At 46.5% G+C, this 10,142-nt stretch overlaps 1 long non-coding RNA gene across 1 annotated transcript; it reads right to left on the bottom strand.

The window, feature by feature from the left end:
• On the bottom strand, positions 1 to 3,243 carry LOC110581862. The gene is made up of 3 exons (XR_002480409.1): positions 3,088 to 3,243; positions 2,611 to 2,647; positions 1 to 44 (listed from the first exon to the last, which is right to left on the bottom strand). It is a non-coding gene; the product is annotated as an uncharacterized LOC110581862 (long non-coding RNA).
• Between the last annotated feature and the right edge of the window lie 6,899 nt (positions 3,244 to 10,142).

Here is a 10,142-nt window from a genome sequence, read left to right as displayed (position 1 = left end):
CTGGGGCTGTGTCTTGTTCCTCTCTGTATCCTTAAGCACAAGACCTGGTACAGGGGAGATATAAATTAAGGTCTATTACATATAATAGAACATCAGAATCAGAATTTGATTTTCATATAGGAATGTGCAACAAAGGACCACTGATAACCGAGTCCGTTGACCTGTGGACATGAGGCTCCTTAAAATCCAGTCAAGATAGGGATCTGAAGACTGAAGCACAGTGAAATCTCAGTGCTGTTAAGCGACTTTATCTAAGGTGAGCACAGGGACTTAATTGCTTTGGAAGATAGAAGCAAACACCGCCAATTAGAAAAATATAACCGAAGAAGCCAACCCATTTTATAATAGCAAAGAGGATCAATACATTGAGTAAATAAAACTCACAGTGTATAATCATAAATCAACTTAATTTCGTTTCCCAACCCCCCAATGGGGAGATGCCCTTTCTCTGCCCTTTAATGAGAACTCAAGCATCCTACAACTTTTCTTTCTTTTTTTTTTTTTTTAAGATTTTATTTATTTGTTTGACAGAGAGAGAGACAGAGAGAGAGGGAACACAAGCAGGGGGAGTGAGAGAGGGAGAAGCAGGCTTCCCACTGAGCAGGGAGCCCGATGCAGGGCTCAATGCAGGGCTCGATGTGGGGCTCGATCCCAGGACCCTGGGATCATGACCTGAGCCAAAGGCAGACGCCTAATGACTGAGCCACCCAGGCGCCCCGCATCCTACAACTTTTCTGATCACTCTCAGGAAATAAAAAGTCCTGTGATCACTTCAGTCACCAAACAAACCCTATTCATAAATAACTCAGTCCCATACAAAAGCAAAATTCCAAATTTGATTTAAAATTCAATCTTTTCTTCCAACTGGGGCTTGCTGCAGGTAGGACCCCTACAGTTGGGGATAGGGGCAGGGACAGCTGCTTCTTTATTTTCCCCAGACTTCTCTCCCCAGTTTGCTAAATGTGACTTCTGACTTCTCCAGGGCTATAGGGGTGGGGGGTTGGGGAGGTGAGGAGAGGCAGAAGAAAGGAGAGCAGGAGAGATCTTACCTGACCAATGCTATCATATGATGGCTTTAAAGCTGACTCTTGTGTAGACACATCCATGGATTTTCCAGACACTCCTCCCATAAGCCCTGAGGACCTCCCCATTATGTGGGCATGGCACTGCCTTGTATCCCATTCTTCACTCCTTCTGCAGTCCTAAAAATCCAGCAATACCTTCAGCTAGCCTCCCCCACCGCCCCCACCCCGTTAGACACACCTGAGAGGCTTTCACATCAGTTCTTCTAGTGCATGGCTAACTTCTAGTCCATGGGAACAACATCCTTTGCACAAACCATCTTGAGGCATTCAGGCTGATCTGAGCAGTGCCACCTCTCCTTTGTCTTGTTTGCCCAAGATGGCACCAATCTCTCATCCTTTAGACTCTCTGGTGGCTGTCAGAAGCCAGGCCACCTATCTCCCCATCTCAAGGTGAGCACACATTAAGCTCTCTGAGTAGACTCCATGGAGCATCTCTCTCTCTCTCTCTCTCTCTCTCTCAGGGTAATTAACAATGTGATATTAGTTCCAAGTGTAAAGAGCTCCCCTTTCTTGACTCATGAAAGGGAGACATGCATTTGCTCACTCCAACACAATCTTTGTTCAACTCTAATCTATTGGCAGCACCAAGGGCCTCAAGTTTCTTTCTATAGCACCATACGGCTAAGCAGTAATGAAGGGTACATGTGTGTGTCTATGTGTGTGTGTTTCTCAAGAGTTTCAGTCTATTAGGAGAACTAGAACATGTATCCATAAGGTTAGCACAAGGCAGCCGAGTTCCTGTTGGACACCATAGGGAAGGATCCACGGAGAAGGCAGCTCTGAGCTGGGTCTTAAAGAAAGACTAAGATATCCATAAGCTGAAATGAAAGAGAGAGGGAATTATATGACTAAATGTCCAGTGGTGGAATCAAGGACGTGTGTACAGACGCCACTAGGTAGTTTGTTTAAACAAGACAAGTGAAAGATTAAGCCAAGCCAGACCCAAAATGAACAAGATAAGGGGTTTGGATTTTTGCCTACAGGAAATGAGTTTTGAAGGTTTTGAACAGAGAAGCAAGATGGACGATGGGTTTAGAAGGGCAGTGACTAATTCTTGGTGAAATGTGCTCATTTCCTTGAGTCATTAACCCGGGTCCCATTAAGAAGAAAAACAAAACAAAAACCTTCCAGGACTTGCTTTCTTTTCCAGGAAAACTCTTGCCCTTTGGAACTTCTCATGAGTTCAGTTTATAAAGCCATCCAATCCTGTTTTTACTCTTAGTTAAGGGCACTTGGCACAGCTGCCAGTCCCAGCACCCTCCTTTCAGCCCTGAGGCCCTCAGCTTCAAGCTTGATGGGGCTGCTCAACCCATCTCCCCATGGCCCCAAACTGCCCTCTTGAAGAGGCCAAGGAGAGAGGTGTCCCTTTCTGAGCAGGAGGGCCATGGAAACCTTGCCTCCATGAGCCCGCCTACAAAGTCTTCACCCTGGGCCTTTTGAAGCCAAATGGGAAAAATCCAGGAGGCTGCAAAGCCAAGAAAACAGCAGGTTTGGATTCAAATCCCAGCTTTCCCCTTACCCTTACCTAATCTTGAGACCTCCCTCAGCCTCTATGTGTTAATCTGTAAAATGGAAACAAAAACCACTTACCTCGGCAACAATGGTGCCGTGAAGAGTAAGCAAGAGGGAATTTGTAAGCATAGCTATCACATAGCAGATGCTCCAAGAATATTCCTCCATCTCCTTCCCCCCAACATCTCTGTGTCTTGGTTTCCTTGCCAATTAAATGTGATAGGGATTCAAGGATAAAGTCGAATCTGATGAATTTCCCAAACCCCTGACGCCCACACAGAGGCCAGTGAGAGCAGAGGGCCTTTCTCTGCCATGTCTGAGCTCTGGAAGCTATTTCTTCTTTTATTATTTTCAACAATTAAAAAAAAACAAACTACAAAGTAGTTAATAGTAGTATGCATTGGCACATACTTAGAATGAGCCTACCTTCCCCAACCTCTCCCCATTAGCACCGTCTGACTCAGTTTCCCCATCTGTAAAGTGATTGTACCTGAGGCAGGTCCCCTCTTTCGCTCTCTGCAACTGCCCACTGGGTTGGGAGGATGGAGCCCGGCAGAGGGCATGCTGAGTGTAACCTCTTGGCTAAGGCCCTGGCAAAAGGCACCCAGCCAAGGAAAATTCTAGTGGGAAAAAAACGAAGCAAGGATTCCAGGTTTATGAGTCCCAGACTTTGAAAAACAAAACTGCTGAGTTGTCTCCTGAGTTAGGGAAAAAGAACACCACAGCCGCCTTGAGATTTCCAGGAAACAATTTGTGAAGGCTTTGGGCAAGGCTGGCAGGGGGACTCAGGGAGGCCCAGCTGGGTTGGATGCCCTGGGAGGTAGGGGATGGGGGTGGGTGATGTTCCTGTGGGACTCTTCAGGTGCTCCCGGGCACAGTGGAGTTACGTGACTGTACGCGGGTTATATGTGCCTCTATGGGCACACTTGTTTGTTTGCCTGTAGGCAACCCCCCAAGTACTTATTGAGCATTTTCTGTGTTCCACTGGGCACAGTGCTAGGGGGTGGGAATGCAACAACAAAGAAAACACAGTCCCTGAGCACAGGGAGCTGAGTTTAGCAAGGGATGCGGATTAGCGGGCATTTCAGTTGGGAGTACAAACATCTGGGAGGCAGTTTGTATCACCGGCCGTTCAGAACACCGACTTTGCTGTCAGGCAGCCTGGGATGCAAGTCCAGCCACCCACGAGCTCCACGACTTTGGAGATCTCCGACTCTCAGTCTCCTCAGCTGGAAAGTGACCATATTAAAATGACATCCTGGAGATAGCATGCATATGTAAATGTTTGACGACCCGTCTCCGTCACGTGCTTGCAAGGTCTGCACCTGGATAAGCACATACAATGTGCAAAGTCTGGGTGAGCTGTGTGCAGGACGTTAGCTCATCTGCTTGGGTCATGCATGTGGTGTGCCAGGCTCTAATCGGAGGTCACAAATAATGGCCCACAGACATAGTTTGTGGGGACACTCACCCAGTTTGGGTCTGGTTTCTGGCTCATGATGTATTCTAAAACTCAAGACATTCTACATCCAATCCCGATTTCCAGTTTCCCTTCAAACCCTGGACAATCTGGCCATCCTGCAAGCATTTGCATGTGTGTGCCTGTATGCCGTGGTCTCTGCTTCCCATAAATATGTCCTTCCCAGGAGCACTTTCCCTCCTGGCTGGTCTCCAGGTCTGTCCTTGGAGGGGCTCCAAGGTGGTTCAGGGGGGCTCTTGTGCAGACATGTTCTCTATGAAAGGAGAAGCAGGACTGGGCAGAAGCTGGTGCCCGGGCCCCCAACCTCCCTGGGCAGCTCCAGTTTTGGTCATCAGAGGGGCAGAGAGAACTGTGGACCCTACCCCAGGCTCCGGCCATGCGGCTGGACACTGGTTACCAAAGATTGTAACCAAGGATGGCAGCTGGACAAAATGGCTTTTCTTATCTATTTGATTTTGCATTTCAAAAATGCCTCAATTATAGCTCCAAAATGATTAAGGCAATGATCTTCTCAGAAGGTGTTGTGGAATGTATATACTATGGTTCTTTTTAAAATGAGCAAATAGGGGGCACCTGTCTGGCTTAGTCGGTAGAGCATGCAATCCTTGGTCTAGGGGTTGTGAGTTCAATCCCCATGTTGTGGTGTGTAGAACCTACTTTAAAAAATAATGATAAAATAAAATGAGCAAATGGGGTCCTGGTATAAGCTAAAAATGGATTTGTTAAAATACATTTTGGGAACCTACATGTGTGAAAGGTAAGACTGACATTTTCCTACTGTCCCTGGATCCTCTTAAGATGGCAAATCAATCCCTCATAATAGATATTTACTAGGCCCCCATTGTGTATAGCATGTAGGCTGGGCAAAAGGGGGCTACACAGATGAATATGCCCTGCTCCCAGGCCTTCGGGAAATTCAGTCTTATGGAGAGCCACCAAGGAGAAATGAATGCAGAAACAAGAAAGGACGGGTATTATTGAGACATCTTGGGACCAAGGAACACCAAAACATGGAGGAAGACCTGTGACTTACTGTGCAAGCTCGTCCCCCTCTCTGGACCCCATTTTCCCTTTTGTAAGATAAGAAGGTCAGAAGAGATGGGCGAATACCAACCCCACATTCACAGCCCTGCCCAGCCACCAGCTTCGGCATTTTTTTGAGGGAGTACAAGGTGTAGCCCCAGTTCTTCGCCTCTTACTCCCCACCCCACATTCTTGTTTCCAAGTCTTGGCTTGTGCTGGGAATTCATCTGGCTTGAGCTCTGAAAGAAATTCATTAGAGGAGGTTTTTCACATTGCTTTCTCTTAAAAAAAAAAAAAAAAAAAAAGTCTGGAGTCCAAAAAGACGAGGCATCTGGTGGAATCTTCCAGCATCCATTATTGGGGTTCCTGGCCCAGGTGGGGAGAGCAGCCCCCAGACAGGTGGGAGAGTTTACCCCTTCTCTAGCACCAGGGCTTGCTGTGAAGGATTCCTCTGAGGTAATTCTCCCACTTCGCAGATGGGAAAAATGAGACCCAAGGATAGGAGGGACTTTCCTCACAGTTCTGATTCCTTAGCAAAAACTCTCCCCACTATTTTTCTCTCTCAGGCCGAGTCCTCAGGACAAAGCGAGCTGAAGACCTCCAGGCTACGTCCGTTCTCAGCCTGATGTTGACTGCTGTTGAGCTCAAACATTGAGTTATTCTTGCTCTGCACCAGCCAAAGGCCCGAGAAACCCAATCTCACACAAGTATGTGTAAAGGAAGAGCAGTAATTCTGTAGCCCAGAAAAAGGCCTTGGAGGCCTGGGGTATCCACCTTTAGGAGAATCTTTGTTGCCAGAGTCCACAAAAGAAGAAATTTAACACGGATAAAACCAATCTCTTAGAGCAGTGCACACAGGTGACCAGAGAGAGCAAAGAGAAGGAGTAGATTGACTAGTATTTATTCCAAAGATGTTTGCCTTGCTTGTTATTGGCATCTTGGGAGCTTGTCAAAGGGATCAAAGGGTCCATCAGCCAAGCTCTTTGCCTCAACCACATCACTATTCCCATGAGTGTCATTGGCACTTTTATCATAAATTGAAATTCCCATCTCAGTTTCAAAGTGGCCAGTCCCACAAATAATTGGAAAAACCCTAGGGACACCTCTGATGTCTACAGTTCAAAGAACTTCAGAGGCACTCTGTTGCTCACCTTAAAATCTGGAAATCGGTTGAGAAAGTGAAAATCACACGACATAGAAACTCCCTTCAACAAACAACCCCAGGTTTCTTTTCGGATTTTTGTTAGAATGCTATCTCTCTCTTCACAACACCCTAAAAACGGCCAAGTCAAAGATACTTAAATGTTTTTTGATGATGGTAAAATCATCAACGGTGTTCCCCTTAACTAAATATGTTTATGGAGAGTGCCTTGCATGTTAGTCACCCACTGAACAAATGTTTATTGAATGCCTCCTCTGTGCTAAGCCAGGGGAAACAATAATGAAGAAACCAAATACAGCTCTACTTTAATGGATTTAATTAACTTAATGTCCTATATTCCTTATAATTCATATATTCTAGTGGAGCAGAAAGAAAAAAACTTTATAAACAGGCACATTGTGTAAATTGCCAGTCATTATAAGTGTATTAAGAACCAAGATAGAGAATAACAGAAGGAAACGTGGGGCATTTTTAATCATCACACCAAGGCAGAGGGGATATACTATAGGGCTACAGCTTTCACAAGATCATTTGGTGTATATCTTCATTTTGTTGTTGATATCACTGGTATGTAAGTTACCCTCGGGAAGTATTGAATTTGGATTGAGGAACCCAGTATAATTTGGTCTCCTACTCTCCTAGGTGACTAACCTGAAATCATCCATTTAATTAAATTTCTTGGCTCAGGAATCGGCAGTTATCAGAGGAGATTAAGATAATGCTAACAGGAAAGTTGGTCACTGTTTTTTTTTAAAGATTTATTTATTTATTTGAGAGAGAGAGAAGGTGAGCAGGGGGAGTGGGAGAAGGAGAGCGAATCCTCAAGCAGACTCCCCGCTGAGCAGGGAGCCTGACACGGGGCTCAATCCCAGGACCCCAAGATCAAGACCTGGGCAGAAATCAAGAGTCGGATGGACAGAGCCACCCAGGCATTCCACTAACTGTTTTTACTAAACACAAGCTGTAACAGACAAAGCGTGTTGCTGGCAAAGAGAAGAAAGCATAGAAGGGCAAAGTTGGGAGTACTCAGTGTTTATAAGGAGAGGGAGTATAGCCCATTTTGGGCTCCACATTTTAAGGGTTGATGACAAATAGAGGCATGCCCAAATGGCTGTCAGTAGCTGACTGCATTCTCGCAGCTAGCTCATGCACATCTAGGAGGTAGCCGTGGTGGGGCCAGGAGCCGCGTCTGCCTCACTCACAGCTACAGCACAGGGCCTAGCTTATGGCCTAACACAGTGTGAGTGTTCAAGTGAAATCAATGAAAATGTCTGCAGCAACTGTGACCCATCGTCTATCCCTCCCCCCGCCACCTCCCCCTAGGATAGACTCTCTGATTTCCTTCTCCTCTCCCAACCTGCCCTTAGGAAGACTCCTCCTGACCCCTAAATGGAGCCAATGACTAAGCTCCTCTCCTCTCACTAAAGAAGACCTCAATCTGTCTCTGGTTGAAGCAATGTCAAGAGTTAAGGGGCTGGAGAGGGGGCTGGCATACTGAACCAGAATGAAGAGTCTGGTAACCCCACTTCACCTACCTGTACCCAAAGCCTGGAATTCGTAAACTGGAGGTGATGGTGTGCAAAGGATCCGAGGGCATCTGTCCCACTCTTATGATCATTTTTACCATGGCCACAAACCCCAATCCTCCAGAGGCTTACTTAGGCTGCAGTCTGATTCTGCCTTCTTCCAGAAGGCCAATGACCCAGGCCAGGGTAATGTTTCCCTCCTCTAATGCCCTGGCTCACCAGCAGCCTGAACCACAGCACGTGCAAAGGCACAGTTGTCAGAGTGTAGGTTGAACGGGCTGGGATAGCAGAGGCAGGTCAGATCAGGAGAGGATCCCAGTTTCCACATTTGGGAACCTGAGCACATCTCATTAGGTCCATGATTTTTAAACCATGTTCCTGGAGCCCAGAGGTCAGGATAGGGAGGACAGAAGCCCCGTGCACAGGCTCTGGGCCACCTGCTCTGCTTAACAGAGCATCTCTGCCTCTAGCAGGTTTATATATTTGGGTTCCATGACAGAAAACATTCAAAGACACAGTCCTACAGCTAATACAAAGTTTGAAAAACCCAACACATTCTATGATCTTTAAGGTCATTTTCCTCTATCAAAAAAATCTATGAACTGTTATTTTTTGAACTATTATTTAAGCATTCGTTTAGTCATCTTCTGACTCCCCCTTCCCCCAAACAACTGGTTTAGAGGCAAGGAAAAAACAAACAGAACATAAGTCTGACTCCTAGTCCAGTGCTCATTCCAATACATCAAAATATACTCCAATATCACTACAGATTTTCAGGTGGGGGCAGAGAGAAGGAAGGTACAGCTTCTTTTCCTCCCAGCACCAAATTGTCAGAGCTTTGTCAGTTTTCGCCAGTTTTCTATTCTCCGTCTTAGAAGGGATTAAAGATCTCTGCTCTTGGAAATAGGGGAGGCCAGGAGAGGGAAGACACTTAGGGGCTTGTGACTTGTGCTCTACCAGCCCAACACAACTCACAAAACTGTAACTATCCAGAGTCCTCTGACCATTCAGTACACGGTACCTTTCAGGAGCCACAGGCCCACAAGGCTTCGAGGCCAGGCAGGCAGCGTCGACATCAAGAGCCCGATGGCTGAAGGATGGGGACAAAACCCCCATCCTTTTGGAGCCTTTTGGTGCCTCCTAGGACAAACACAGCAGAGAGGGATGTGAAAGGGGCCGCGGAGGCTCAGACATTCCCCACTTCCCCCATTTGCTTTCTTGTTCCTCAGTCAAGGCCTTGCTCTCAGACCACCAGATCTTAGGGCTTAGCCAGATGGACTACATTTCTTTTTAAACTTATTTTTAGAAAAAAATTTTTTTTCTCTACTGGGTAGAGATGAGTGGTCTCCAAAAGGTCTCATTTCCTTTCTGAGTCAGGTTCAGCCTCCTGGGGCTTGGCTTTCAATTTCTTCAGCTGTGCTGTTCCCTGAGCCCTCAGAGGTCCTCTGGTGATGCCCCCTCAATTTCAAGAGCCCCCCAAAATAAGCCAAATGACTACAGATAAGTTTTTGGTACTTTCCAAAATTAAACTATTTCCCTTGGTAAATTTCCACCAAATGAGCTCATTAATTTGAAAACAGGAAGTGACACATGAAGAGAGTGAGGTCAGGTTGCTTGTTCACTTACACTGCTTTATTTTGGGGACAGAGAGGACAGGATGGTTGGGACCGAGGTGGGGCCAGAGAATGGTTTTTACAGACCCCACATCCTTTGTGGATTGGACCCAGAATCAGTGGATTTTTAAACCAGAGACTCAAAACTCAATCCATTTCTCTTAGAATGCAAAGACCCTATAGAAACCACCCCTGGTCAACTTCCCCCAGATGGCCTCTGTTGGAGGCCCCGGAGAGCCTCTGCTTGTTTGTAAGCAGATGTCTCCCCTCCAGGTTGGACCCGAAGCTCTTCTTTCACCAGCAGGGTTCCCTGTCCTGCAGCATGAGCTGCTCCCTCAGAAGCCGGCAGAAGCTCTGCTCTGGATGGATCGGAGGCTTAAACACGTCTCACCTGAAAAAAACAAAACCAGGGGCGCCTGGGTGGCTCAGTTGGTTAAGTGTCGGACGAGGTCATGATCCCAGACCGATCCCAGGGGCCTGGCATCCAGTCTCGCATGGGGCTTGCTCATCAGGGAGTCTGCTTCTCCCTCTGCCTGGCGCTGTCCCTGCTTGTGGTCAGTCTCTCTGTCTCTCTGACAAATACATAAAATCTGAAAAAACAAAACAAAACAAAACCAAAAACAAACCAAGAAACAAAACCAAAGAAATAAAGCACAGTTCCCATATCCAGTGGGGTATCAACACACACACACACACACACACACACACACAAATGAGACCCTGATACATAAAGAGAATTTA

The sequence above is a fragment of the Neomonachus schauinslandi genome, chromosome 13, assembly GCF_002201575.2.
Source record: "Neomonachus schauinslandi chromosome 13, ASM220157v2, whole genome shotgun sequence".
Lineage (NCBI taxonomy): Eukaryota > Metazoa > Chordata > Mammalia > Carnivora > Phocidae > Neomonachus > Neomonachus schauinslandi.
Note: the sequence above shows the minus strand (reverse complement) of the source record. Positions and strands in the feature narration are given on the sequence as shown.